General features: G+C 37.5%; 1 protein-coding gene across 6 annotated transcripts in view; it reads left to right on the forward strand.

Annotated features, from left to right (window-relative positions):
• The first annotated feature begins 14433 nt into the window (after nt 1-14433).
• LOC117300792 (growth hormone secretagogue receptor type 1-like) overlaps nt 14434-27898 on the forward strand; it is a 63595-nt gene continuing 50130 nt past the window's right edge. For 5 of the 6 annotated variants that reach the window (XR_004520220.1, XM_033784593.1, XM_033784597.1 and 2 more), the window contains exon 1: nt 14434-14683. The gene's annotated coding sequence lies outside the window, so the exon portion shown is untranslated. Of the gene's footprint in view, nt 14684-22777; nt 23110-27898 lie in introns of those variants that run through there. The other variant, XM_033784594.1, reaches the window with a different exon arrangement.

The following is a 27898-nucleotide window of genomic DNA, read 5'->3' on the forward strand; positions in this document are numbered from 1 at the left end:
GTCACTAAAGTTAAGCAAAATCGAGCCCAGTCAGTATTTGGATTGTAGACCACTTGGCGACCAAAATTTGTACGATTTATTTTTGTATTTAATTTTTTTTTCTCCTATAAATAGCTTCGCTTTAGTCTGTTTTCAAGGCGTTTTCAACAAAGATTTTCCTCCTAGTTAGTCTCTTCTCCAGTCGTCATTATGCATAAGTTCCTATGTCCTCAACCACACAAGCTATTTTGACAATCTATACATCATATGAAAGGGCTTTACGTACGTGTCTGTTTTCAAGGCGTTTTCAACAAAGATTTTCCTCCTAGTTAGTCTCTTCTCCAGTCGTCATTATGCATAAGCTCCCATATCCTCAACCACACAAGCTATTTTGACAATCTTTACATCATATGAAAGGGCTTTACGTACGTAGTCTGTTTTCAAGGTGTTTTCAACAAACATTTCCTTTTCGGTTAGTTAGTCTCTTCTCCAGTCGTCATTATGCATAAGTTCCTATGTCCTCAACCACAAAAGCTATTTTGACAATCTATACATCATATGAAAGGGCTTTACGTACGTAGTCTGTTTTCAAGGCGTTTTCAACAAACATTTCCCTTCTGGTTAGTTAGGCTCTTCTCCAGTCGCCATTATTCATCAGTTCACGTTTCCTCAACCACAAAAGCTATTTTGACAATCTATACATCATATGAAAGGGCCTCACGTATTCCACAAAAATGGGTGTGTTGGTGACCTTTTCTTGACTTTTTGACCTTTTTAAACTGCAAGAGCCTGTAAAATGCTTTGAAAAGGCAGTATTTAAAGGCTTTTAGGTTGAAATGTACACTTTTTGATGCTTTTTCTATAAATTATTACACATCGAGAAAACTGTTTGGTTTTGATTTCTTTGTAATTTGACGAGCTATTAACAATATTTGTTTCATTTATTAAAACACTGACCCAACAATAGCCGAACACCTAGTGTTTGTTTGTACAAACACTATATCTAGTTTTTTTTTTTTTTTGGTTTTTCTTATTCTTCTCGCTGTCGATTGTCCGCAAGAAAAAGCATAGATGTGAAGCTTGCATTAAGTTGAAACTTTGCACACAGGTAGACAATAACCAGTAGATGATGCAAAAGTTGTTACGTCACGATGACGTCATCAGTTGACGAGATACACTAACTCAAAGTTTATTATTTCAAAAAATCATAACTTTTGATCTACATGAGGGATTTTTACAATCAATACATCATCTGAAAGGGCATTAAAAACTCCGTAAACGCCTCACAGACATGACCCCATTTTGATTTTGTCTTCCGGCTCAAAAGAGAAGTTGAAAATTTCAAAATTCATGTATAAAGACTACAAAATTCCCCCATTGATTGCGCGTAAAGATTTTACAATTACATGTACATGTACTTTGTCACCACGTGTAAGCATGCGGTGCATTGCGGTCACCACGTGTAAGTATGCGGTATTATTTCAAAAAATCATAACTTTTGATCTGCATGACGGATTTTGACAATCAATACATCATCGGAAAGGGCATTAAAAACTCCGTAAACACCTCACAGACATGACCCCATTTTGATCTTGTCTTTTGGTTCAAAATCGATGTTGAAAAATCTAAAATTCACGTATAAAGCTCTACAAAATTCCCCCATTGATTGCGCGTAAAGATTTTACAATTACATGTACATGTACTTTGTCACCACGTGTAAGCATGCGGTGCATTGCAGTCACCACGTGTAAGTATGCGGTGCATTGAGGAGCATGGTCACGCTCTGCACCACGTGTTGATCGTTTTAGTGTGCGTACCATACTGCGTTGATAACACCTGTCACTAAAGTTAAGCAAAATCGAGCCCAGTCAGTATTTGGATGGGAGACCACTTGGCGACCAAAATTTGTACGATTTATTTTTGTATTTAATTTTTTTTTCTCCTATAAATAGCTTCGCTTTAGTCTGTTTTCAAGGCGTTTTCAACAAAGATTTTCCTCCTAGTTAGTCTCTTCTCCAGTCGTCGTTATGCATAAGCTCTCATATCCTCAACCACACAAGCTATTTTGACAATCTATACATCATATGAAAGGGCTTTACGTACGTAGTCTGTTTTCAAGGTGTTTTCAACAAACATTTCCTTTTCGGTTAGTTAGTCTCTTCTCCAGTCGTCATTATGCATAAGTTCCTATATCCTCAACCACACAAGCTATTTTGACAATCTATACATCATATGAAAGGGCTTTACGTACGTAGTCTGTTTTCAGATGTTTTCAACAAACATTTCCTATTCGGTTAGTTAGTCTCTTCTCCAGTCGTCATTATGCATAAGTTCCTATGTCCTCAACCACACGAGCTATTTTGACAATCTATACATCATATGAAAGGGCTTTACGTACGTAGTCTGTTTTCAGATGTTTTCAACAAACATTTCCTATTCGGTTAGTTAGTCTCTTCTCCAGTCGTCATTATGCATAAGTTCCTATGTCCTCAACCACACAAGCTATTTTGACAATCTATACATCATATGAAAGGGCTTTACGTACGTAGTCTGTTTTAAAAAAAGATCCCTTCTGGTTAGTTAGTCTCTTCTCCAGTCGTCATTATTCATCAGTTCACATTTCCTCGACCACAAAAGCTATTTTGACAATATATACATCATATGAAAGGGCCTCACGTACTTCACAAAAATGGGTATGTTGGTGACCTTCTCTTGACCTTTTGACCTTTTTAAACCGGAAGTGCCTGTAAAATGCTTTAAAAGGGCATTATTTAAAGGTTTTTAGGTTGAAATGTACACTTTTTGATGCTTTACCATAAAATTATTACACATCGAGAAAACTGTTTGGTTTTGATTTCTTTGCAATTTGACGAGCTATCAACAACACTTTTTTTCATTGATTCAAACACTTACCCAACAATAGCCGAACACCTAGTGTTTGTTTGTACAAACACTATATCTAGTATTATACTTGTAATTTGAAAAACATTGCATACCCCTGGTCGACACTGGTATAGTTTTATAGCGTAATTTGCGCACACGCGGTTGCAAAGTTCTCAACAAATATTTGAATTGCTTCACGGGGGTTTCTTTGGATCGGGACGGGGCTTGATATAACTAAAACTTATAAATTTATTGGAAGCATGTGTACATTTCTTTTTTGGTGGAAGGTTGGCTCCGAAAAGAGCCGTTGTGGTATCGACGTTTCGAACATGAACATGTCCTCTGTTTGTCTTCATGAGAAATGGAGACTGGCGTATTGTGTCCCCGCATCATTTGGTGCAAAGCATTCCTTAAACCATCTCAACTCGTTTAGTAGTTTGTATCCCTGGCAGCCACTTGGGTGCACAAATATTGCTATTAATTTTCATCATTAGTCTCGACCCATCCAGGTTTCCACCCTATTAGGTCATGTATCAATTGCATGTATCGAACGGGGATGTGCCTACCGTTATTTTTCATTCTCTCATAATAATGTATACACGCCTGAAAAAGATAAAGGTACTCTAGAGTTGAACGTGACTTCATGTATTTATTTCTTGTGTGAATCGCAGTGCCGATAACTCGATTCCCCCCTCCAGACATCAGGAGAAGCAGTGAAATTTTGTTTATAAGTGCTTCTTTGTGGGATTTATAATCATCAAAGAAGGCAGGACCCAGCGGAATTAATTCTTGAAACGGTTCATATAAAGGCTTTGTGTTATTTTAGATTGTGTTTGGTTATTTTGTTTTCCCTTTTGCCCTGTACGTGACATCACCACGCGGAACGGTTTATCGAATTGGTATACTGCATTATCTATATTGGTACAGGAACAGTTGTGTGTACCATTGAATGGAATGAACAAAGCAAACTAAAGACGAATTAACGAATTAGATTTGGCATTGTGCGAACTTGGAATTCGAAAGGGAAAGTACGCCAGTTATGAAAGAAACAATCCGGTGGCACTTTTTGCGATTCTGTATTTTGTTCCCTTTCATCTTCTTCTTCTTTGTGTTTTTCTTAAAATTAATAAACAGAATAGAATCAAATTCCAGCTGATGTTGTGGCATTCAAGATGAATTCTGTACTTGATCTAATTTTCAAAATTACCTAAAGAGGAAATTGCGTAATATATTATTACGAATATAGTTGTTATAAAAACAAACAGTAATATAACAGCAAATGATTTCGAGAAGTTCCCAATACGGCGTTGTGGCAATCATCAAGCTGTGTTTCGTACTGTTACTTCCCTGGTACACTGAGTGGTGCACCGACTAAAAAAAGTAACGGAAAGCCCTGCATACAAACAAATCCTCGTAGACAAAAATAGTACGTGTTCAATGGTTGAAGCTTTGCTTGTTGTGGTCATCTTGAGTTGCTCTTGGTTGTACACTTTTGAGGCTATACATGTGTGTCTATAAGCACAACATTTTTTTGCATGTCCCTTTAGGGGCTCCGTACTGTAAGGAGTAGTGTTGGCTGTAGAAAGATCCGAACACTGTTGAGCCAACGCTCCTTTCTGTATACATAACGTTGGTATAAGATTGAATATAATGAATGTTAACAGTTTTTCACACAATGAAAATGGTCATGGCTTGAAACTCCTTTGTTTGAAATGAAAATGTTTTTCGTTCACTAGAAATCAATATTTGAAAACATTGAAAACATTTGAGGCGTTTTCCACTTTTTCCTGGCGGCTCAAATTGCCGATTGAGCTTAAACTTTCGCAGGTTGGCTGTTTATACAAGTTTGGTCACATCAAGTGTGGGTTTTTGGTACTTGACACTCACCAGTTTGACACATGTGCTTTAAAGACACTGGACACTATTGGTAATTGTCAAAGACAAGTCTTCCCATTTGTGTATCTCAACATATGCATAAAATAACAAACCTGTGACCATTTGAGCTCAATTGGTCGCCGAAGTTACGAGATAATAATGAAAGAAAAAACACCCTTGTCACACGAAGTTGTATGATTTCAGATGCTTGAATTTGAGACCTCAATTAATTCTAAATCTGAGGTATCGGAATCAAATTCGTGGAAAATTACTTCTTTCTCGAAAACTAAGTTACTTAGTTACTTCAGAGGGAGCTGTTTCTCATAACGTTTTTTACTATCAACCTCTCCACATTACTCGTAATCAAGAAAGGTTTTATGATAATACTTCTTTTGAGTAACTACCAATAGTGTCCACTACCTTTAAAATATCATGTATGCATGGTTGACCCGCAAGTCTACTAGACTTCTCATAGTATTGACGAATAAACTTGACTTTCGTATTTGTTCCCTCAAACGTTTTTGGATGTGACATCGTGAAGTGTTTGCTGTAAGCCTATTCTCTGTAGATTGTGCCTGATTCTCTTCATTGTATGTGTAAGGAGACTCTCTCTGGCAATACATCCGCCATTTTACCTCTTAAAGGCATGGACACTATTGGTTATTACTCAAAATAATTATTAGCATAAAAACTTACTTTGTAATGAGCATTGGAGAGCTGTTGGTAGTATAAAACATTGTCAGGAACGACTCCATCTGAAGTAACATAGTTTTAGCAGAAAGAGGTTAATTTCTCACTCAATTAATACAAAAACTTCAGCTGAAGCCCTATAAATCTGAAAGCATACAAAGTAATGAAACGAGGTTGTTTTTTCTTTCTTTATTTTATTGCAAATTCGATGACCAATTGAGTCAGAATTATCACAGGTTTGTTATTTGATGCATATGTTGGGATACACCAAGTGAGAATACTGCTCTTTGACAATATCAGATGTGTCCAGTGCCTTTAATTGATTTGTACTTGTCATTTAAACAATATAACTGCACACTGTTTCAACAGCTGTTTTAACGAAAAAGTTACAACCACCTGTCGATATCCTATAACAATGTTGCTGGTTATTTACCGACATCCACATTATTTTGAGAGATCACCAGCTGGTGTATGGTGGGAAACCCTTCTAGTGTGAGAGTTCTTATTCATCGAGCCAACATGGTATGTGCTTTGACATACTGTCAAACAGACATTAAACCAATATTGTATTGGTTTGGTGTTTGTTCCTGACTAATGTTCTATGTGTGCAACAAATTGACTGCGTGTGTTGTTCACCAACTTAGAAAAAAAAAGTAAACAATTCTTGTCGAATCTCATTCATCCTGTTGTTTGAGCTTATGGTTGATGTAGGATAATTGTTCAGCTAGTTAAATAATGTCTATGCCATTAAATTTGAAAACAATTTGAGGACCATGTCCCAATTTCATAGCGCTGCTTTAAGCGGCCGATTTTGTGCTTACTGTTCGATTTCCAGTTCATAGCGCTGCTAGACAGAAGCACACGAAAAAGCATGCCGGTGCTTACCGCACGCAAAATAAATGACGCCACAATGCATGTCGATGATAAACGCACAATATGGCCGCCCAATTTTTCTAACCTGTGAAATACGCTTGCATCTTAGCAACTTTGTCTGCTAATGACAGAACAAATATCCGAAGTTGTGTGCTTTCATATGCTTGATTTCGATACCTCAAATTCTAAATAAAATTCGTGGAAAAAATTCTTTCTCGAAAACAACGTCACTTGGAGCTGTTTCTCACAATGTTTTTTACTATCAACCTCTCCCCATTACTCGTAATCAATTATGATAATAATTATTTTGAGTAATTGTCAATAGTGTCCACTGCCTTTAAGATAGTGTGTTCCCCGTATCCACAATGCTAAAAACGGCCCCGTGTGTCAAATTTAATTCAGTGGCGAGTTACACTGCCGATCGCTCGTGGGCAAAACGCTGTTGTCATCATGCAGTGATCCTGTGTGTGGATCCGTCGTTTTGATCATCGCGAACCATTTCAAAAAAATCTGTCATAATATTATACTAAATTTAATAAATATTCAAGCTTGTACAGATTCGCTCCCTTCTCAAAATTAAACTCCGACCATGCCACCTGCCCGCAAATTTCAAACGTGTTTTCGCACCGTGGTTAATCTCGTATACTCTGACGTTGCCTGAGTCAAGACCACGGGCGCCAGTCTAGGCACGCGGACCCTTTTAGAATATCACATTCACTAAAATAATATTGTGTTGGCGACACCTTATCAGTGTTCACTAAAATAGAATTATAACGGGACGCGGCATCACAGAGGTATGTTGAACACATTTGGAATTGTCAATATGTAAAGAATAGAATAATTTGACGTCAAACAATAGTTTACCTTGCACGTAGACCCTTTTAGAATATCACATTAACTTTTGGCGATACTTGATCAATGTTCCTTAAAATAGTATTATTACGGGACGCGGCATCACAAAGGGTTTGTGAACGCATTTGATATATCAAATTTATTGTAAGTGGACTCGGCATCACAAAGGGTTTATCACATTTGATTTATCAAATATATTATAACTGGACGCCACACAATGTTACCATGCACGTCTAACTTTGTAGAATATAACATTCACAAAATAATATTGTGTTGGCGACACCTTATCAATGGTTACTAAAATAGGAGTATAACGGGACGCGGCATCATAAAGGTATTTTGAATACATTTGAAATAAAAATTTTGTTTAAAGAGTAGTATAACTGGACGCATCACAAGGTTACACAAAATTACCGAGTGCGCGGACCCTAGAATATAACATTACTGAATAATAATAATAATAATGATTACATTTATATAGCGCGTTATACTAAAAATAAGTTTGTACTAAAATAGTATTGTGTATAAGTGGACGTGCACCACGAAGGAGGTTGGCGACACACTATGGTCACAGATCACTAAAATAGTCTTTTATATAACGGGGCGCGGCATCACAAAAGTTTTTCAACACATTTGAAATTATCACTATAAGGAATAATATAACTTGACGCCACAAAAACAAGTTGTGTATGAGAGGGCGCAACCAAATCAACTAGTATAAACAGCATTATTTTGATGTGCACCAAGTCAATGTTGCTACACATTTGAATTGCACACTAGAATAGTATATAACATGGAGTAATTGCGGACATCTTTGGAACGTATGCTAAGACAGTATTTTTTTTCTATGAGTGGACGCGGCAAAAGGGGGTTGAAACACCTCTTCGATTAATAGTTTTATAAACTGTACGCTGCATATATGGCTGCGCGAATATCGTGTTAAGATGAAGGACAGAACCAATTGCTACAAACGTGGTTCTTTGCTTTCTGGAGACATCCACCGCTTAATCACCTTCTATTCTGTATTCAATCAATCATGTTTTTATTATGCGATTGGGTGGCAATGACGTATTGATTGATGGTTGTTTGACTTTAACCATTCATTTGTACATGTACATATTTAAACACTTTGATGGTTTGACTTTAACCAGACTTAGTAAACACTTTTTAACTTATTATCCGGTTCCACATTTTACGGAGTCCCAAAGTGCCACACTACTTTTCCAAAAATAACGAGACAACTGTATCATCCAATTTACAATGTTTGTTGGGGCACGGATGGCAACCTATAAACTCTGTACACATGAGAACCGGAACAATACAAGTTATGTGAAACATTTCTCGGGCAACAAGAATTATACAAATAACAGCGAGACTAATGTGGGTATAGACAATGGCAAATGCAACCCATTTAATTGCCAGATTTACCTTCGACAGTCATGCACGAGCACATACAATCAATACGCCCCCTCGTGGTAATAGCTCATAACAAGCTTGTCCAAACATGGAATGTTAACATCAGATAGAGGGAATACAACATTGAAAAAAAAACCTTTGAAAGAGGTAGTTTTCAACAAACTTTTTAATTTGAGAAGGGGTTCGCATGCACGAAGCCATTCTCAGCATCCTGGAGCGCACAAATCCATGCAAAACGGGAGTTATTTCTTTCATTCACTTGTTACGACTTTGATGACAAATTGAGCCCAACTTTATAAAGGCGTGTTATCTTATGCATTTTTGTGGATACACCAAGTGAGTGTATATTCTATACTAAGTATTTTATAATAATCAAAAGTCTAACTTGCTTTTTAATTGTTGTTATGTTATGTATTTATTTATAAATTTGATAATTTGTTACGCGTGTAAGACCAGCGACTTGGAAAGGCTCCAACCTCTTTTTGTGCCTTTTTTAAATTGGTAATTTGGAGCTGAATATTTGCTGTTGCAATTATCGCCAGTTCTGACTTAAGTTCCATGTTAATCGGTTTCTCGCCTCTCTGCTACGAGAGCGTGGCAGTCAAGCGATCATAGTATGCAAAACGGGCTTCATTTGGTAGACCCATTGAAATGCACAAGTGCCAACCAATGTAAGAAGAGAACAAACAAAAAAGATAATTCCTGTATTCAAAGGGTCTTAGTACTTGTTGTAGGACACAGAACACAATGTCCACAGAGTAACACTGAACTTACACAGTTTGAAGATAATGATAGTAGAAAGCTTCCCTGAAAATATTACTTGCTGAGGTGCTGTAGTTGTTGAGAAATGAGTAAAACAATGTCATGGAAACTATTTTCGTCTCAGTGATCATGAGACGAACATTATTTTAGCATGTAAAAATGTATTTTTTGATTGGCAGCGTGTGCCCACGGCACATTGTAAACTATTACATGGTGCTAAGTAAAAGGTAGTAGGTCCCTTATTTGAAACGTAGCTCCAAAACACCTTGCAAAAAAATATTTGATGTTGAAGCGCACGGAGCGTCACTGACCGAGGACTAATACGCGCGCTATATAAGGAGACATTATTAAACACTCGAACAAAGGTATGCTTTACCTTTAAACATTCCATGCCTGACTGGGTGGACATCTTTCAATAATGAGTACGGCGGTTAATAGTTGTGTACCGTTTTTTTTATATGAACAGTCTTCTTGGGGGGCACTGTGGAACTAAATTAGCATTTTAGGAGATGCATTATCTGTACGTGCCTCACTCATTCGTCAATCAATTTATATTGCCCCCGTTCCTCAACTTGGCGCCATCGGGCTGTATCGTCCTCAATGCATATTTGTCAACGACTGCATAAACTGACAGAAATTGTGCTGTAACCAAGCGATTTTCGCTTATTATTCTATGTCAAGGACGGATTTCCTGGTGAATGGATCTGGAGCATATTTTCATCAGAAATAATTAATCTCATTAGAAAATGCTTTAGAGAGTAAAACGAGAATCCTTTTTTTTTTTTTTAAATGGTGTAAAATTGTTTCGTCACATCAGGGATGTTGTCGGTGAAAACTATTAGTATTACTGTTAAATCTACAGTATATCTGTAAACTGAAACTGAACTTAATTTATAAAAAGTTAACTTGCGGATACGACCATATGAAATATCTTTTTGGATAACTGTTGGCCTTGGAAAGAGCCCGCTGTAGACTCGACGTATACGCTGCTCGTCTTCAGGTGAAGAGTATGGTATACACTGTTTGAAATTTCGATACCATACCGTTTTTTTTCAGAACCAAAAGTAAAACAAAAAAAAGGGGAAGTTTTACATATGGCTGTACCTATAAAATTATTATTAGGTTAGCTTTATCATCTGTACCATAGTTTCAAACACCGCTTAGGTTATTGCTAAGTTTAAAATAAACAGTCACGTTACAACCACTCTGTAAGATACAGAGAGCACCTAATTAGACGGTCAGTAGGTGAAGTTGACGTTTTATGATTGATTTGGTAAACGTCCGTATGTGTTTGTTTTGTTTTCCTTAAATTTTAATCACAGAGTCAGGTATAAATTAATTAAGATTAAGGTTTTCTTATTACAAGAGGTATCAACTTCTTAAAATCATCTATAATAGATGGGGGTTATGTGAGAGTTTTTGGGACAATAGGTGGCAGCAAACTTCCAGGTTGTGAAAATCACGCACTAAACCTCATGACAAAAAGGAAACCCACGATTTCTTTCTCATCATCAATATTGTGATGGTCGTGACTTTAAAGGAATGATTGAAAAATATGTGTCCTGAGGGGTTTTGACTTGCAACGTGGAGCGTTTTGAGTACACTGGCAATTATACAATTAGAACATTTTATGTCTGGTTGTAATTAAATTTGAAAATATTATATTTATTGTTACGTTATTAGTTAATACTGATTCGTGTTTGAAGCATGTTATGTGTAAAGCACACGCTAACACATCGCTCACGCAGAATCCTTTCATTTGATTGAATTTGAATGTGTTCCAACATCTTGTATTCAAAGAACTAAAATGTATGTTACCGATTTTATTTATTTACTATCGTTCATTCAAAGCTCTCCCATTATTTATACCATACTGAAGACTTATCACATGTGTTGATGTAGCACTTAATTGTAAAATAGTTTTGCTAGTGTCAGTTCTAGGGCTGTTGGCGTAAAGTTGAAAACTCAAATAACCAATAAAGGATGATCTCAAATATATAGATATTACTGTTTTCTAACATGGTAAAAATGGGTTTTCTCCAGAACGCTCCAAGCCAAATTTCTGAAAAACGTGGGGTCAAACAAACCCGCGCGACAAAGGAATCGTGACGTCAGTGGCGGCTATTTGGTGTGGAAATGCCAAAGCTGGAGAACTGTGTTTAAAACCAATAGGGGAAATTCGTCACTGGCGTCCAGGGTCATTATAATAGATAAGCCGTGTTTGACTCTCGGCTGAAAAAGCCGCGTGGCCGGGTGCATTTTTGATTAGAGATATTTATTATTAAATGCAAATTTTGAGAGTAAAATGGTTATTAACCGGTATCTACGATGTCTATTTTGCCATAAAAAGGTAATAGTTGACATATTGAGATCATCCTTTATTGGCTCTTTAAAAAACCAGGAGATCATAGAAAGCAAATATAACAAGGATAGAGTCTGTCTACAATCATCTTCAACTTGTTTACTGTCAATGGGACATCTCGGCATAATGGTTTAGACGGTCTAACTTAAAACGAACCGAGACGTTGTGTACAAAACCAATTTAATGAAGCTTCAGGAACTTTACTCTTTAATTCAAAAATTATGGATTGTAATCTGTGCACGAAAGGGTCAACAACGTAATGACCCCCCCCCCCCCTCCATTAAACATGAATAATTATTCTATAAAAAAAAACAATATATAAAAAAATTATGAGTGTATACAGATAAATAAATAAAAATGCAAATAAATAACAAATAAATAGACAAACAAATGAAACAAAGATGAATCAAATAAGTTATTTAAACGGAAATCATACCCCCCCAACAGTTTAAAAAAGATTGAAACAAAATGTAAAATTATGGATGTTTGTTTGGCTTTTTTTAGCCTTTGATAAATACTCTACACTACCTATTGTTGGCATTAACTCCTTAATATGTCCTTTTGGTTGCTTTCTGCTCAAGCTTTTTTTTCCTCATTAAAATAAATCTTTTCCAACACTGCAAAGAGACACTTGGGGTAAGATCTACATAGCATACGACATCATCATCATCATCACACGTGGGGGTCTTCCTAATCACTGCCTCTACACCCCGTGGCTTGCCCCCTTGCCCGGGATTTTCATAACTGTCAATGTGATCTTCAGAGGTGACATTTCACATTTTACAAACACATCTGCTTCTATAACCAAAGCAACAAATACCATAAAATAAAATATAGAAACCCCCGTTGGCTCTAATCTGCGCTGGAAATGTCTTTAATTCCGATGTCACCTTCGGAACTCTTGTGTTGAGAGAGTTTAATCGGTGTACTTGGATTATGTCCTTCTCATTGATTAACTGCACAAGTCTTTGCGGATGTTGCATAGAATGCTGAAAGGAGTGGAATAGTGGCACATGTTAGACTCGCCACAAGGTTTTTAATAGAGGCACGGTACATCTAGGCTATAATGGGTGCGTTTGTTTAGCTTCCCTGGGTCGACCCCGGTGTGTGGCGTTTTTTTTTCCAGGACGAACATGGGTAATTATCTGCACACGTTCGTCCCGGAAAAACAAAACGCCACACACTGGGGTCGACCCGGGGAAGCTAAACGAACGCATCCTATAGGTTTCGCGTTAACGTTCACGTTGTACTGTTGTACTTACTCCTTCAAGAAGAAAGGTGAACCAAAATGACTGGAACTGAGTTTTTTAACCATTTATTTTCTCACGGGGGGCATGCATTTTAGAACGATTATCACCACAGGATAGCCTGATTGGTACAGGTCCAACGCAACGGCCTCCCTGCAGTGCTTGGGATACTATGGACCGTCAGTACATAATGCCTCGGTTGGCAAAGCCATGAGTTTGGGCTGTCGTCTCAGTGTATAGTTCCTTTGTAGGCAAAACCTTGAATTGGGGCTGTATAACTTATAAATCCACATTCTGAACCCAGGCCTATCTCATGCTTCACGTGTAAGTGTTTCAGCTTTCAGAGTAAAAACAAAAATATACACAATTGTTCTTGCTCCTGGAAAATGCCATTGTTTTAAAGAAAAACAAATGTTTGGATTCACTGCAGGGAATTTTAGTCGGATAAGATTTTTTTTTTTCTTTTTTTAAGTGTAAATATATTGATATATAATATACATATTCTTCAAAACACAAAACTAAACAATAATTTGCAAATGGAACAGCGTTACTTAAGCGTCACAATATTGATAAACATGTATGTTGTCTAAACTAAGCTAAACGAGACCTGCATTGATTTAAAACACGTGTTTAAAAGTAATTATTTAAAAATCAAAGCATATGAACGAATAACAGAGGTCACTTATATAACTCTGGATTTGAGAAGACGAGCATGAATGCACCTGTTGCTACCTTCGTTATGTAATATAAGTAATATTAACAGCTGGAATTCATGAAGCGCAAAATTACAGTATAATGCAGGTAGGGAAACAACCAGCAAGGGGAGATACCAGCTACAGTTTATAGAACAGGTGGTATTTCTGAGGCGTTTTGAAGGCCAAAACACTGTCCGAATCCATGGTGGGAAACGTTCACTCTCTCCCAAACCTCAAGCAATAGTATAATGATATCACATCTGCAAACTCTCACTGATTCCCCTTCTGCAAATATTTCCTGCAAATATTTCCATTTTCTTGAAATTTTTCCTGATTTTTTTTATTATGGAAACTTGTTCCAAATTATGTTGAACGTATTTCTAACACATACGAGTTATGGTCAAATTAGAAACAAAATTCTGGTGAACAAATTAATTTGGAAATCTTCCTGATTATGGAAGCAAAGATTTTAAGATCGTGGGTTTTATGAAATATTTACTTTTTGTTGCCGATGTTATTGCTCATTGGGTTGTTGACTTTCAACCTGGAGCATTTTGGGTTCAAAATGGCTCAATTCTTTTATAAAAGGGTAAAGGTTCGATTTTTAAAGGAGTCTGGCTTTACCAAATATTGTTTTCAAGAGGTTCAGATACCTGTTAATATGTTTTTAGCATATAGAACTGATTTCTGGTGGGAGCCCACATTTTGTGGTGCACCCAGCATGCTGATTATAAACCATCTCCCTCCATCATTACAATGTGTACTTTGTTTCCTTGGTTACAGGTAACGCGGACTCAGCGGGATCGTACGCAGTGCGACAACGCATCAAGTGAATGAAAAGGGGAGATACCATACATCTTGCGTAGACGTAATGTGTGGATGGTTCAAACAGTGTCTGTGAACACGTGGATTCGGAACCTATTAATAGATAACTCCTGGCAGTGGTTTGTGCGTTGAGGGATTCTGTGATTGAGGAACACAAGAGGCAAAGGGTAGTAGTAGAGACAAGCTTCTTAAGAATCGGAGAGTTCAAGCTTAATGTCAAGAAGGTAAGGAAAACTTTTCTTTTCTTCCCTTTCCCTCCTCATGTCGTTCATTTCGTTCTTTTCTTACAATAAAGGTGTGTTCACATATTGGTTGTTGGACAATTGTGTTCAACCAACGATTGCTCCGTATACATTACATTAATTTTTTTCATTTCATTTGCATTAATTGTTTTCTTGACCTGTTCTTGACTGAGTTTGACTTAAACAAGTACTTAAGTGGTTAATTATTCTCCCTTTTTACCAAAATGGAAATAAATGTAGATTGAATTAAATTGAAAAACCTGTGTGACACACTCCTTAGTTCCGGAACAGAAGGCAGTCTGACCACAGGTCGGTGTTTATAGATGAAATGCTCTGACCAATAGCGATGGTGCGACATGGTGATATTGTATAAAAGAAGTAGGTCTCAAAATTCAAACTTATATTAGTCCAACATACATTGCAGGAAAATACTGGCTGTTGCATTGAGTGTCACTGAGTGACAGATGTGTGCGCTATATATAAGAAGCCACTATTATTATGAACAAGTTTTTACGGTGTGTTAAACGGCAGCTGGGCAAGCATCGTTGGCACGATAACTACGCTACGAATAGGAATGACGTTGGCGATGTATTCTTAAAAGCCTCTTAAATACCGGTCTCGAAATTATGCAATGCTGTTTGTCTATTTGCATGTGATGAAGTACTCTACCATTAACTATGTTTTATTTATTCTCTCCTTTGGGTTTTTAACGCGAAACTTCTATTCAAATTTTGCATGGTTTATGTGTAACGTGCGAAATATTGACAACTTTTATAATGTTTATAATTTTGGTAATAAGACCAATAATGCCTCCAATGAATTAATCACTGTTACGCTGAAGCTTGACGGAACCTTTGGGTTTGCTAAGCTATGTTAAGTATGAACATCACAAGTTGGGATCATTAATGCTTCACTTTTATTTACTGCTATTACACTTTCCTCCCCTGCTTCTTGTCATCAGTGAGCCTCCTTGGCTCAATCATGTATTTATACAATTTCAGATTTATGTGTTTTATAGTATCTACATTTTTACCTCTTTTACCAGCAAGGTCTGGGAGGGCACATCTTTTTATGACAGTTTTTGTGCCTTTTGCTTTTCCCGGGACGGCCTCAGCTTGTTTCTATAATTGTTGTAATGTCCAAAGAATTAAAATAAAATAAAATAATATATCATGTAAAGTTATCTGCACATCTGTGAGCAGCAATCTCACCAAAGGTTGTACACATTCTTGCATATCGTATATCAGACGTCTGGAACAGATTCTATATCTATTTTCATACCCTTACGGTTCCATGTTACTTAGTTTTGTCAACTCACACGACAGCAATTCCAAAAGCAGCAACTGATGAAAACTGATCAGGGAGAAAACTTGGAGAGATAAGAGTACTGGACCTGTGTGTGAACCGAGTGTTTTGAAGACGAGATCCTATATCTATTTCCATACCCTACGATATTATGTTACGCAGTTTTGTCAGATCACACCACAGCCATCCTGAAAACGGCAACTGATGAAAACTGATCAGGGAGAAAAAGTGTATGGGACCTCAGTGTGAACCGAGTGTTATGAAGAACAACACCCGTCACTTTCCCCCCTGATGAAGGCAACGAAAGACGGCACATCTATGTTCAGGATACATGACGATATTCATTTGTTTTCAATGTCCTACAACAACGCCACATTGTGAAAACAAACAACTTACTGACGCTAAGAAACAAGCTCTTTTTTTGTTGATGCGCAGACAAATACAGGGTCTTATGTGAGATGTCGTCGGCAATATAAATGCATTTGAGAATAAACATGTCAACGGATAATATGTAAAAACAGCCTCGTAAAAGTGGCACTGTTTGTTTTTAATTTCACGACTCACAGTTTTCACCTGCTGTCACCGACGCTTTGAACTATGTTTTGTTTTTCTTCTTGTTGTCTTGCTTGTTTGATTGAATGCTAGAATCACTATCTCATGTTTGCGCAGGGAGAAGCCTCGAGTTACACGAGAGTTCTATCCTGTGAATGCAGCATGTTTTTGAAGAAACCGGTCTGGTTTGCGTTTCTTGAAACGTTGTTAGACCGAACGGTAGATTACAATTTGTGCTGTTAGTATTCCTCTGTTCCGTGCGTTAATACACGTAAAGGAAAGCTGATGTTTGTCTAAAACCATGCACTAGTTAATGTTGGCTCAGTGGTTTGTTTCCTTGACTTTCATCTCTGGACCCTGGTACGAATCCTACATCAGACCAGAGCTTTGTATGTGGATTGGGTTATCGGTCTCCATCTGAGTACACGGGTTTCCCTCATACCTCTGAAAATCTAAAAAACGGAACATGCCTTCTCTTTTCCTGTTCATCGCGTTGTCATCGAGGCTAATTAAAGGGAAGGTACAGGTTTGGTAATTACTCAAAACAAATATTAACTTCAAAACTGACTTGTTAACGAGCAATGGAGAGCTGTTGATAGTATAAAACATCGTGGGAACTATTCCCTCTGAAGTAACGTAATTTTTTAGAAAGAGGTAATTTCTCACTTAAATATTAAATGGCTTCTAGTCTTTTATTCCTAACTGAAAGAACACGAATTCGTCCAACACGGGTGTTTTTTCTTTAATAATTGTCTCGCAATTTCGATGACTAATTGAGCCCAAATTTCCACGGGCTTGTTATTTTATGCTTATGATGGGATACACCAACTGAGAACACAGGCATTACCAAACGTGTACAGTGCCTTCAAACTGTTTGATGTGTTTTAATCAACCTAACTGGAGTTGAGTATCGAATATAAATGTCTTCAGTTACGATCATGTTAACTGCATGCACTTTTTGTTTTTGTTATACAAATGACCTGCATATATTGATCTCAACGCACTTAATGACAAAGTACAAGAATAAGTAAGCTGAAGCAAAGACTATGTACGAATCATGTTACATGGCGCATATATATCGTCTGCATATCATGTGTTTAGTTGAGGCTGTTCTATATGAGTAAAACATAGGTGTAGTGGCATGCCTGTCGTAAGATTAGCAGAACAGCGTCTGGCATTAAGGCTAACATGACATGATGGAGCTTTAATAACAGCTGCTCATAACTATCACCTGGTTGAAACATTCAAACAATAGTTCATAAGTACTTTCCGAGTCCATCTAAGTTTCATATTTACAAGAATATATGATACACAATCTCGCAAAAATATCTTAAATACAATATTTGGTTTCACTTTTAAAAGTAGAACGACAACCTAATCAAACAAAACGGAGGGGCGCCAGAGGTAAGTTTCCCGTATAATTATGCAATGTTGCGTTAAAGGAGGGGAACTCTGTTGGTAATTACTCAAAATTATTATTTGCATGAAACCTTACTTGGTAACGAGTAATGGGGACAGGTTGGTAGTATAAAACATTGTGAGAAACGGCTCCCTCTGAAGTTACGTGGTTTTGAAAATAAAGTAATTGTCCACTAATTTGACTTCGAGACCTAAGAATTAAAATTTGAGGTCCCGAAATCAAGCATCTGAAAGCACACAACTTCGCGTCACAGGAGTGTTTTTTCTTTCATTGTTATCTCGCACCTTCGACGACCAACGGAGCTCAAATTTGTCACAGGTTTGTTATTTTATGCATATGTTGAGAAACACCAGGTGTGATGACTGGTCTTTGACAATTACCAATAGTGTCGAATGTCTTTAAGGGCCAAACCTATGATTACAAGTTAATCCATGGTTTAACATGGGTTAAAAAATGTTAATTGCTTTCCAATTTAACCTTGAAAATACTAGGAGCCGGGAAGCTGATGTGTTGAATTGTAGGATGTAGTTTCGAACAATCTTCAAAGTGTATCACTTCTAATCTGCAGAAGTTATAACGCTATGATTAAATTCGCATAAGTGACATTATTTTTGCCCTTTTCTGCCCTTTTTCTCAGCGGAAATATACTCAGCATGTTTCCATATTTACTTGTTAATCGAGAACCCTTGGATTTAGAGAGTTAAAAGATCTAACCATAAGTGCAGACAGAAAGAGAGGCTTGATAAAGACACATCATTGGTATTACTACTACGGAGCTCTGGAAGTGCCATCATACATGTTGAGATCCCGAGATAATAAACTGCAGAAGAACAACATTATAAACGTAAGATGGCAAAATTCTTGGAGGATTTATCTCGGGTGAACCACTTCCTGAAGTTAAGAGGTCGTCATCCCGTCTGCTCTAGTGATGTCGACATCGTGAAAGTAAGTTGTCGAAAACTCGATTATTTCAGGGTTGACGACATCCTGATCGACTCCCAAAGATAATTCATTATGGGATGATACATTTTTAGTTAAATTACAGTGTAAAGACAACTTCCGACTCGTAGGATGTCATCGAACCCAGATAAACTATTTTGAAGATGGCACGATCCCAACATGTTTGGATGGCACTTCCAGAGCTCCGTACACTACAGTTGGACATTGCGTCTCGGACCTGTCGGTGAATGAATTGGCTGCACTCTGTGGTTGCACTGTTTAATGTTGCTCACGTCTTTGGCACTAAGACAGCCGTGTGGTAGTATGCGTGACCAGGGTATGTATAGCTTTCCTCGCTAGAACTGCTAGGCATGAGTTAAGCAGAGACCCGTGTGTTTGCAAGGTATACAACATAGGTTAATGAACCAATAGCATTGTACAGGTCCTTGTTGAACCCGACATTTGCACTCGCTGTTCAAGAAGGTGTGGACTGTTATCAACAAAACCTTCCGTACCCCTTTTAAAAAGATATGTGCAATTCTTACCTTTTAATGCCACATAACTCAGCTTTATTTTATTTTTCTGACAATACTTTGTAAAAAATAAATTTTAATTGGAGTTTATGTTTTTTTCATAGAAGCATGGGCAAACTGAATTGATACTGTTGAATTACTACATTACCCGAAGGTAATAAAAGTTTCCGGATTATGACATTGATCTCTGTAATTATGTTCCCAAAGAAAAATTGCCTCCAAAGGTTTTGGTACCTTTTGTTGATCAAGTTTTGGAATCATTACACGAATCCCTACTCACTGTGAATGAAGATGTAGTCATATAATTTACATGATATGAAAGTTTCAACTTCATGAGTCACCGGTTTTTTCAGTCATCATAGTTTTCTGGCAAGTCGCGTAAATCCGTGATGCATGCTTAAGTTATTTTCGTGGAATTGTTTTACCCATTCCTCAAAAAAGGTACATACATCATCAAGTAATATTTGAAAGGAACCCTCATACCGTCACTAATGTATATCTGTTTTGTTTTGTGTCGTACTAAATGTACCCAAACCCTTTAGTTACGCTGTTTTATTGACGCGTAGTTTTCTTGTACGCCGATAGGCATTGTGTTGTTGTACTCAATCAGAAAACAAACTATGAACTTGTTCGATGCTATAGTGAAAAGTGTTGTATCTTTATATCGACCAAAGATGACAAACCTGCTGCGTAGGTTGTGTGGCATTAGGATACAGTTAGAGAGTAGGCGCGCAAGATTTAAGCGAAAAGCTATTTGTCATAAAATGCATATGGTTCAAACGATGTTAATGAGTTAAACAACATGATCACAACACACTTATGCCTCAACATTTTTCTTTTACTTACTAACACGGTCGGCCACTGTTCTGAGTAAAAAAATTGACTCCACAAATCGGCGTGCCGTGTTAGTTTACGACGTATGCGGAACCTTCTACTTTTAAAACATCTTTCTTATATTCAAAAGCTTTTTATGACTAACGCTTTCACAGACCAACTCGTCCAATCCAAGGCAACGTGTCCGTTTAAATCGCATGAAGTAAAAGTATTGCTCATGCATTAAACGAAATTGAATGCCTGTTTTAGTGCCACTTTCGAAAACCAGGCCATCCAGCTCGAAGAAATAATGTGGTTGTGTTTATTTACAAATATGTCATTGGAATAAGACTCCCTCAAATTACAAAGGTTTATTACCTTTAACATTTTATTGCTTGGGAGGTGTGAAATTCGCGCGCTTTCATTCCCTGGTGGACAAATGTCCACGTAGATATCCAACCTTGCCATCAGCATGATCAAGAATGACACTTAGTTAAAGTGACTATGTACCATACATGATTTAGTCATGAGCGAGTTTTGAACTTGTTTAAGACATGAAAACGAAGATTTAAGACATGCGACTTGTGTTTCCGTTAAAGGTTCAAGGTATTCGTCTAATTGAAACAATGTTTGGTGTTTTCGTTCGGGTTATCACATGCTAACACTAAAATCGGAAACGAAATAAAATTGAAAACAAGTATGAAAAGTTCTATTTTAAATTCAAACGTGACTTTCCGTTGATACTAAACAAACAAATTGGCCATAATGCACAAGCGCCGTTTATTTTTTTTACCGTAATGCATGTTGTGAAAACTCTGTAACATTTAAATCCGACTCAAGCTGCCAATATTGACGTCATTCTGTAGTTGATATGTCCAGGTATAGTTCTGTACCACATTCGGTTAAAAAATAATGCTCCAATGTGGTTGCCGGTGTTGCTTGGACTCAGATTACACTTTGCATTGTTTTAGTGAGAAATAACCTCTTTCCTCCAAAAACTACGTTACTTCAGAGGGAGTCGTTGCCCACAATGTTTTATGCTCTCCAATGTTCGTTACCAAGTCATTTTTGAAGTTAATATTTGTTTTGAGAAATTACCAAACGTGTACCTTCCCTTTAAAAGCACTTGGCGTAATACACTATTGACTTTACCCGCAGTTGAACACAGTTGGAGGTTTACGTTCTTTTATGAAATGAACGTATTGAGTTTACTGGTGAATGCTGTTGATCGTCTAGCCGCCGATGGTTTACTTAAGGGTACTACACTTTGAAAGGATTCAAGTTTCAGTGAAATAGAGTGTTTCTTCGGAACAGATACATGATAAATTAAAGTCTGTAAATATTTGGTTGTTTGTTTATTTGTTTGTGTTGATTAGTAAAGTACTCTGACCTGGAATGAATACAGTCTGTGAGTAGTTCGGCTTATTCACCAATTGATAGACTCGGTTAAGACACTTGATGTCATAACGTAGTGTGTAAAATTAAACCATTTTGTGAAAGGCTGGTATGCATTGGGGCAAAGGGTGTCGTCCACGACTTGCGAGACAATTATTGCGTAAGTTGTACACCAAGCTCACACGACATTATTAGACAAGTGCACTCATGCAGTTGCGTAGAGTTCCGTGAAATTGGCTTTAGATCGTCAACGAATTCGTGATGTTTATAATGACGTATGTGTCCCCTGGTGTGAAAAAATATAGGTAGACATCAGGAAGTTCCTCAAGTATTATCACTGGAGGTAAAGAATTGTGTGTAGTGGCATTTTGTCCACTTTGTTGTAAACCTTTTTTGAGTTGGCTGACTCCTTCCAATGTTGAAATGTTTTCTGTTGAACAAAAGAGTAAAATTGAGAGAAATAAATGTTGACCCTGCCCGTGCTAGACAGCGAACAACAAATACCTTGTGTCATGAGTCTTTCATTATTTGTCCGGGATAAGAATCAATTGCGCCCAAACATTCTTAAGGAATAATCAATTTGTACTGAAATTTGTTCTTGTGCATTTCATAGAACTATAGACTATCTGCAGGCGTTGCAAACACGACAGTGTTCAGCTCGTGATCCTTCATTAATTTCCAACACTCAGGGAATTAAATTCAGCGATTGATAATTCCCCCCGGTTACTCCATTCAGAAACATTACTTTCATTTTCTCCCACAACAGATATACCATGCTAATGTTGAATACCCTGCAACGAACATGTCTACATATTTTGTTAAGGCTGCTCCTGGTTATGCTTTGGCCATCTTTGATGAAAACAGGAACTCTGGAATTTGCCACAAGGCCGTGTACGATCGCCCCATCCGTGTTTTTATGGTAATGAAAACGGGGAGGGGAACTAATAACGAGTTGGAGCAGCCTGTAAGTAACATCATCTACAAGTCTTAAAATGAACCACCGTGTCACGTCGATTAGTGAAGACGGTGACGGCACAGCTAGCCTTGATGGTATTCATATTTGAAACACCCAAGTGATGTGTTACGACGAGCATTTTCGGGGGATGTCTATAGGTCGGGACGTGTACTTCGTTCTGCAGGCTAAAGGCGGGACAGTTTGCGGGCCGTTCTTGTGTGACTCGTTCTCCATCTCGTTGGGTGTCTTCTAATACTAGAACATTTTGCTGCCCGTAGCAGTGTGGGTTCTTGTTGCTCCATTTTGGTGATATCTACACCAACTTGTTTGTCGCTGGGAAAGCGAACTTCTAACCACACCTCATACTTGAGCCTGGAGTTGAGATGAGCGGTCAGAGCAAGGGATAAAGAGATGACATTTTACTCAGTGCAGGGGGAGGCTGGCAGTTGATGGCAATTGTGTTGCTGAACAAAGATGTAAAAGGAAACACTTCAAGGTACTGGAATTTCTGTTTATTTGTGTAGAACGTCAGTTTCTTATGAAATGATATTTGCTTGTCCTAATTGGAATCAGTCTTAGAGCTGCCCCGTCCGTCCAATGCCTTATTTTTTAATTTCACCTGGGAGTATTCTATATCGGTATGTTCTTAATGCTGTCGGTTTTGATTTGGTTGCAATAATTTCAATTGTAGAGCTTAATTGGGATTACTTCACATTGATGAAGTCCTTATTGATTAAAGGCAGTGGACACTATTGGTAATTACTCATAATAATTATTAGCATAAAACCTCACTCGGTGAAGAGTAATGGGGAGAGGTTGATGGTATAAAACATTGTGAGAAACGGCTCCCTCTGAAGGCCATAGTTTTCGAGAAAGAAGTAATTTTCCACGAATTTGATTTCGAGACCTCAAGTTTAGAACTTGATGTTCGATGACCGATTGATGCATATGTTGAGATACACCAACTGTGAAGGCTACTCTTTGACAATTACCAATAGTGTCCACTGCCTTTAAGGATTTGTCTTTATTAATGTTCCCCGGTGTTTATCCTTATAACGTTTTGACTGTCATTCGACAGAGGCAAACGAAAGTGAAAGTGATGTTTCAGAAAGATTTGAAAGTTGCTTCGAATAAACTTGATACCATTTCACGTTACTTTCGACAATGATCGCAAATCGCGAAAGACTCTGAAAGCTTGTACTTCTTATAAACTATAGATACCATTGCATAAATCTAATGCTTGAAAACTGCAGTGTGAAAACATTAAGTACCTAGAAGATATCAAATCATTTTATAATTTGATAATAGTGCAAGATTCTGAAAAAACTTGTTCTTAAAAACCGCGACATGTGCGATGCCTGAAACAAAAATGAAGATATCCAATCTGAAACCATGTATGTTGGATTATACACAATCAAACACGTTTAAAGCCATTGGACGCTTTTGGTAAACAGTATTGTCCAAGGCCCACACTTCGTGTACCACAACTTATATATAACATAACAAACCTGTGAAAATTGAGGCTCAATCGGTCATCGGGGTTGGGAGAAAATAACGGGAAAACCCACCCTTGTTTCCCCACGTTTCGCCGTGTCATGACATTGTGTTTAAATTAAATCCGTAATTCTCGCTATCGAGAATTGATATTGTTTTAATGTTTTCTCAAAAAAGTAAAGCATTTCATGAAATAATATTTCAAGATAAGTCTTTCACCATTACCTTCTGTAAACCGTTTGAATTATTTGTAAATCAGTGAACTTTAAATTTGTTGTCTGTACCGAAAGTGTATAATGGCTTTAAACCAAAGATATCTTTCTAACAGATTTATTTCCATCGCGGATACAACAGCTTTCAGTTTTTTTTACCCATACACCGATGTGAGTAAATCACTATACACTCGGTACAACACCGAATTCTGTAGGGGAAACACCACAGGCATTAGTATTCGGTCCCAAGTTATTTTTGTACTAGTAAAATAAAAATCATGATCTAGAAGTGATGACTTTGTTGACTACCTGAATCAAAACATACACCCACCGTCTGCACTGCGTGTTATTATTATGTAGTGCAACCTGCGTTTTTATGGCGACCTTGATTGTGGATTTGTCTCCCGTTATAAATTAATTAAATTAAATTAAAAGTGCTTCCAACTATATTTTATCTTATCCGTCTTTTAACTTCACTTGTCCCTGAAGTATTCCAGAAGGCTATCCTTCGATCTAAAGAAAACATCACTGAAATTCCCATGTGGTATTTATTCTTTCGCTGGTTGCGTTGTGCATTAGGCAACCTAAATTTTTTAAAAGGATGCTACGAGGAAATTCGTTGAGTGTTGTATAGGGACGCATTCACGGTGTAGACTTTAAGGATCGTGTATGTATCCACTGATTTGAGGATGTTGAAAAGGAAATTCGTATTATTTTGTTTCTGCCCAATGGTTACTGTATTCAGAAAGAAATTAAGGTTAAATTGTGTTACTGTTGTAACCCTAAATTTGTTACAATTTGAAGTTTATACGTTTTAACAAAAATAATTCGCGACTGTTGTTGGTGGATCTTTGCCTTTTCTTGCCAAGATCGGCGTAATGTTTTAGCCTTCAATTAATATCTAAGTGGATATTTAACTCCCATAAAATGGCCGACCGTGTTAGTTCGCTAAGTAAAAGTAAAACTACGCATTTTCGGGGAAAATGGATTAAGACAAAGTTGGTTATTAATTTCCATCGAGTAAATTTTCCCTTGTGAGCGAAACAAGCATGACAAGAAAAATGGCAAAGGGGTCGAAATTTTGTGATGATTATTCGCTGCTCGTTTGTCTTGCCACTGATTTAAAACATCGAACTGTGTGGGTTGAAATGCCTTGGAACTACTACTGTTGATGTCATCCTAATATTCACTATTTTATATTTTAAATTTTATTATTATAAATTTTGTGCCCTGCAAAATTCCCGTTAGAGAATGCACACCGCATCTAAAAAACGTTCAATCGTGTGAAATTGATGAATGAAATTAGATTAACAATAAGGAAGGATTGAGGAAAGGCGTAAAAACAGAGACAGAAACAGATGGCATTGAGGCAGGAAAGTAAAGGAAAGACATTAATCAGTCCCTCGTTCAAAAGAGCGGAATATCTCAAGATTAAACGAGCACTCGATAACGGCCCCATGTGCCGCAGAATACATTTTAAAAGTATTGAGACAATGTTCTCAGCCTGCCCAAGTCGTTTGCCGGCTTATGGATACAACATTACTGGCACGAGATTGATCACAGCGAGCTCCAACTGACATAATTGTTCAGATGGTCTTAACTGATGCGTGTGTTATCAATGTGTCACAGTGTGCGATGATTAGTAGATTGTGTGAAAATGCGCACCTCGTGCAGTGTCTGTTAGTAACGCGCAACCTCGCCATCAAAGAAGGGCTCCGTGTACATTCATGACATATCAAACGTGCCGAAAAGGTTAGATGCCGCGGAACTCCTCTGTCTGCTTCTTATCAGTTGTTTTGTATCATCGTTGTATTTATCTTCATCTTTCTGTCCTCTTCCTCTTCCATCTTCCTCTTCCATCTTCCTCCCATCTTTCTCTTCTCCTCCCCTTCTCCTTCTTCCTCTTCCATCTACCTCTCCCTCTTATTTTCCCTCTCTTTCTTCCCTTCCATCTTTCTCCTCCTCCTTAATATTCATCTTCTTACTACCTTCCTCATCTCCTTCCTGTCTTCTTCCTCTTCCTCTTCCATCGCACTTTTCCTCTTCATCTTTTTCAGTTTTTGCTTCCTTGTTACATCTTTCTTCTTTTTTCTAATGCAATTCATAAAACTGATGTTTAATAAACCAATGTTTTTATGAAAAGTTGGCGGTTGCCAGCTAAACAAACAATACATTTAACAACTTTGGTAGAAAAAACAATACACATATTTATTTATTGGGGTCAACTAGAAAGGAGAGATACTTGAGTGTATAAAACATAAGTAGTCATAACTCCCTCCCAATAATATCAAAACTCCCGTGGTTGACAGCTTTCACTTCTGGCCAGTGCCACCGGGATTCTGTCGACCAACTCCCCGAAGATTTATTTATTATTGAATGGATAAAAAACAAACAGCAAGTTAAAGCACGCACGACGTTTGCGTGTCTACACTTTTAATAAGGAGTGAACTTGACATTTAGCTGGCCGTAAATTAGCAATGATGCAGACACTCTGGGAGGTATAGTGACCCTTGGTGATAAAACATGACGGTGGGAGGGAAGGGGAATGTTAACCGGTGAATGGCTTTATAAACCAGTGGCATTTGACAGTTTGTTGCAAAACAGACTCCACTAAGATATAACTTACTGTCATGTGGAGTGCTTGTCTCAATGTAATTGACTCTGTTAAAGGCACTGAAAACTTTTGGTCTTTACTCATATTAGTTTTAGCATAAACACTTACTTGGTAACGAGTAATAGAGAGCTCTTGATAGTATAACACATTGTGAGAAACTGCTCCCTCTGAAGTAGTTTTTGAGAGAGGGGTATACGTTTCTCACTCAATTGACAAAATACTTCAGCTGAAGCCATTTTATTGTGCATCTGAAAGTACAGGAAATGATGCAACGGGGTTGTTTTTTCTTGCATTATTCTCTTGTAACTTCGGTTATCAACTGAGCTAAAAAAAAATACAGATTTGTTGTTGTTTGAACATGTTGGGATACACCAAGAATATAATACTGGTCTTTGATATTTACAAAACGTGTCCAGTGCCTTTAAATAAGGGGGTTGCATGTCAGCCTCCGTTGTGTAACTGACTTTGTTAAAGCTGACTGTTTGTGACTTGGATGACCTATGATTGACGAGTGTTTGTTAGTATTAAGCCATGGTTGAAATGGTTTGATAAATTGGCTTAAGAAATAAACTATAAATAAGATTGGAGATAGTGTCGGCTCTAAAAAGAGCCGGTTTGGTCTTGACGTTTTGAACCGTACACTCTGCTCGTCTTCAAGAAAAAAGTAAAAAGACCAGAGTCTAATATTCAAAACGTCGAGACCAAATTGGCTCTTTTTAGAGCTAATACTCCCTCAAAAGAGAATGATTAGATGGTTCTACCCGCAAGTCTAGTTTTATTTTTAGTACGTTATTGTTATTCACACCATGCAAAGCCTCAAACATTAATTATCTTGTTCTAAGATATGAGAAATCGCTACAAGTCTTCATGTTTCCAACTATCTGGCCATTTCAATATTAAAATGGGCTGTGTCGTCAAGATCAAAGCAAGCCCGTAGCTATATAGGGATTCGTCCCCTTGCATAT

Source organism: Asterias rubens, chromosome 16 (genome assembly GCF_902459465.1).
Source record: "Asterias rubens chromosome 16, eAstRub1.3, whole genome shotgun sequence".
NCBI classification, from domain to species: Eukaryota; Metazoa; Echinodermata; class Asteroidea; order Forcipulatida; family Asteriidae; genus Asterias; species Asterias rubens.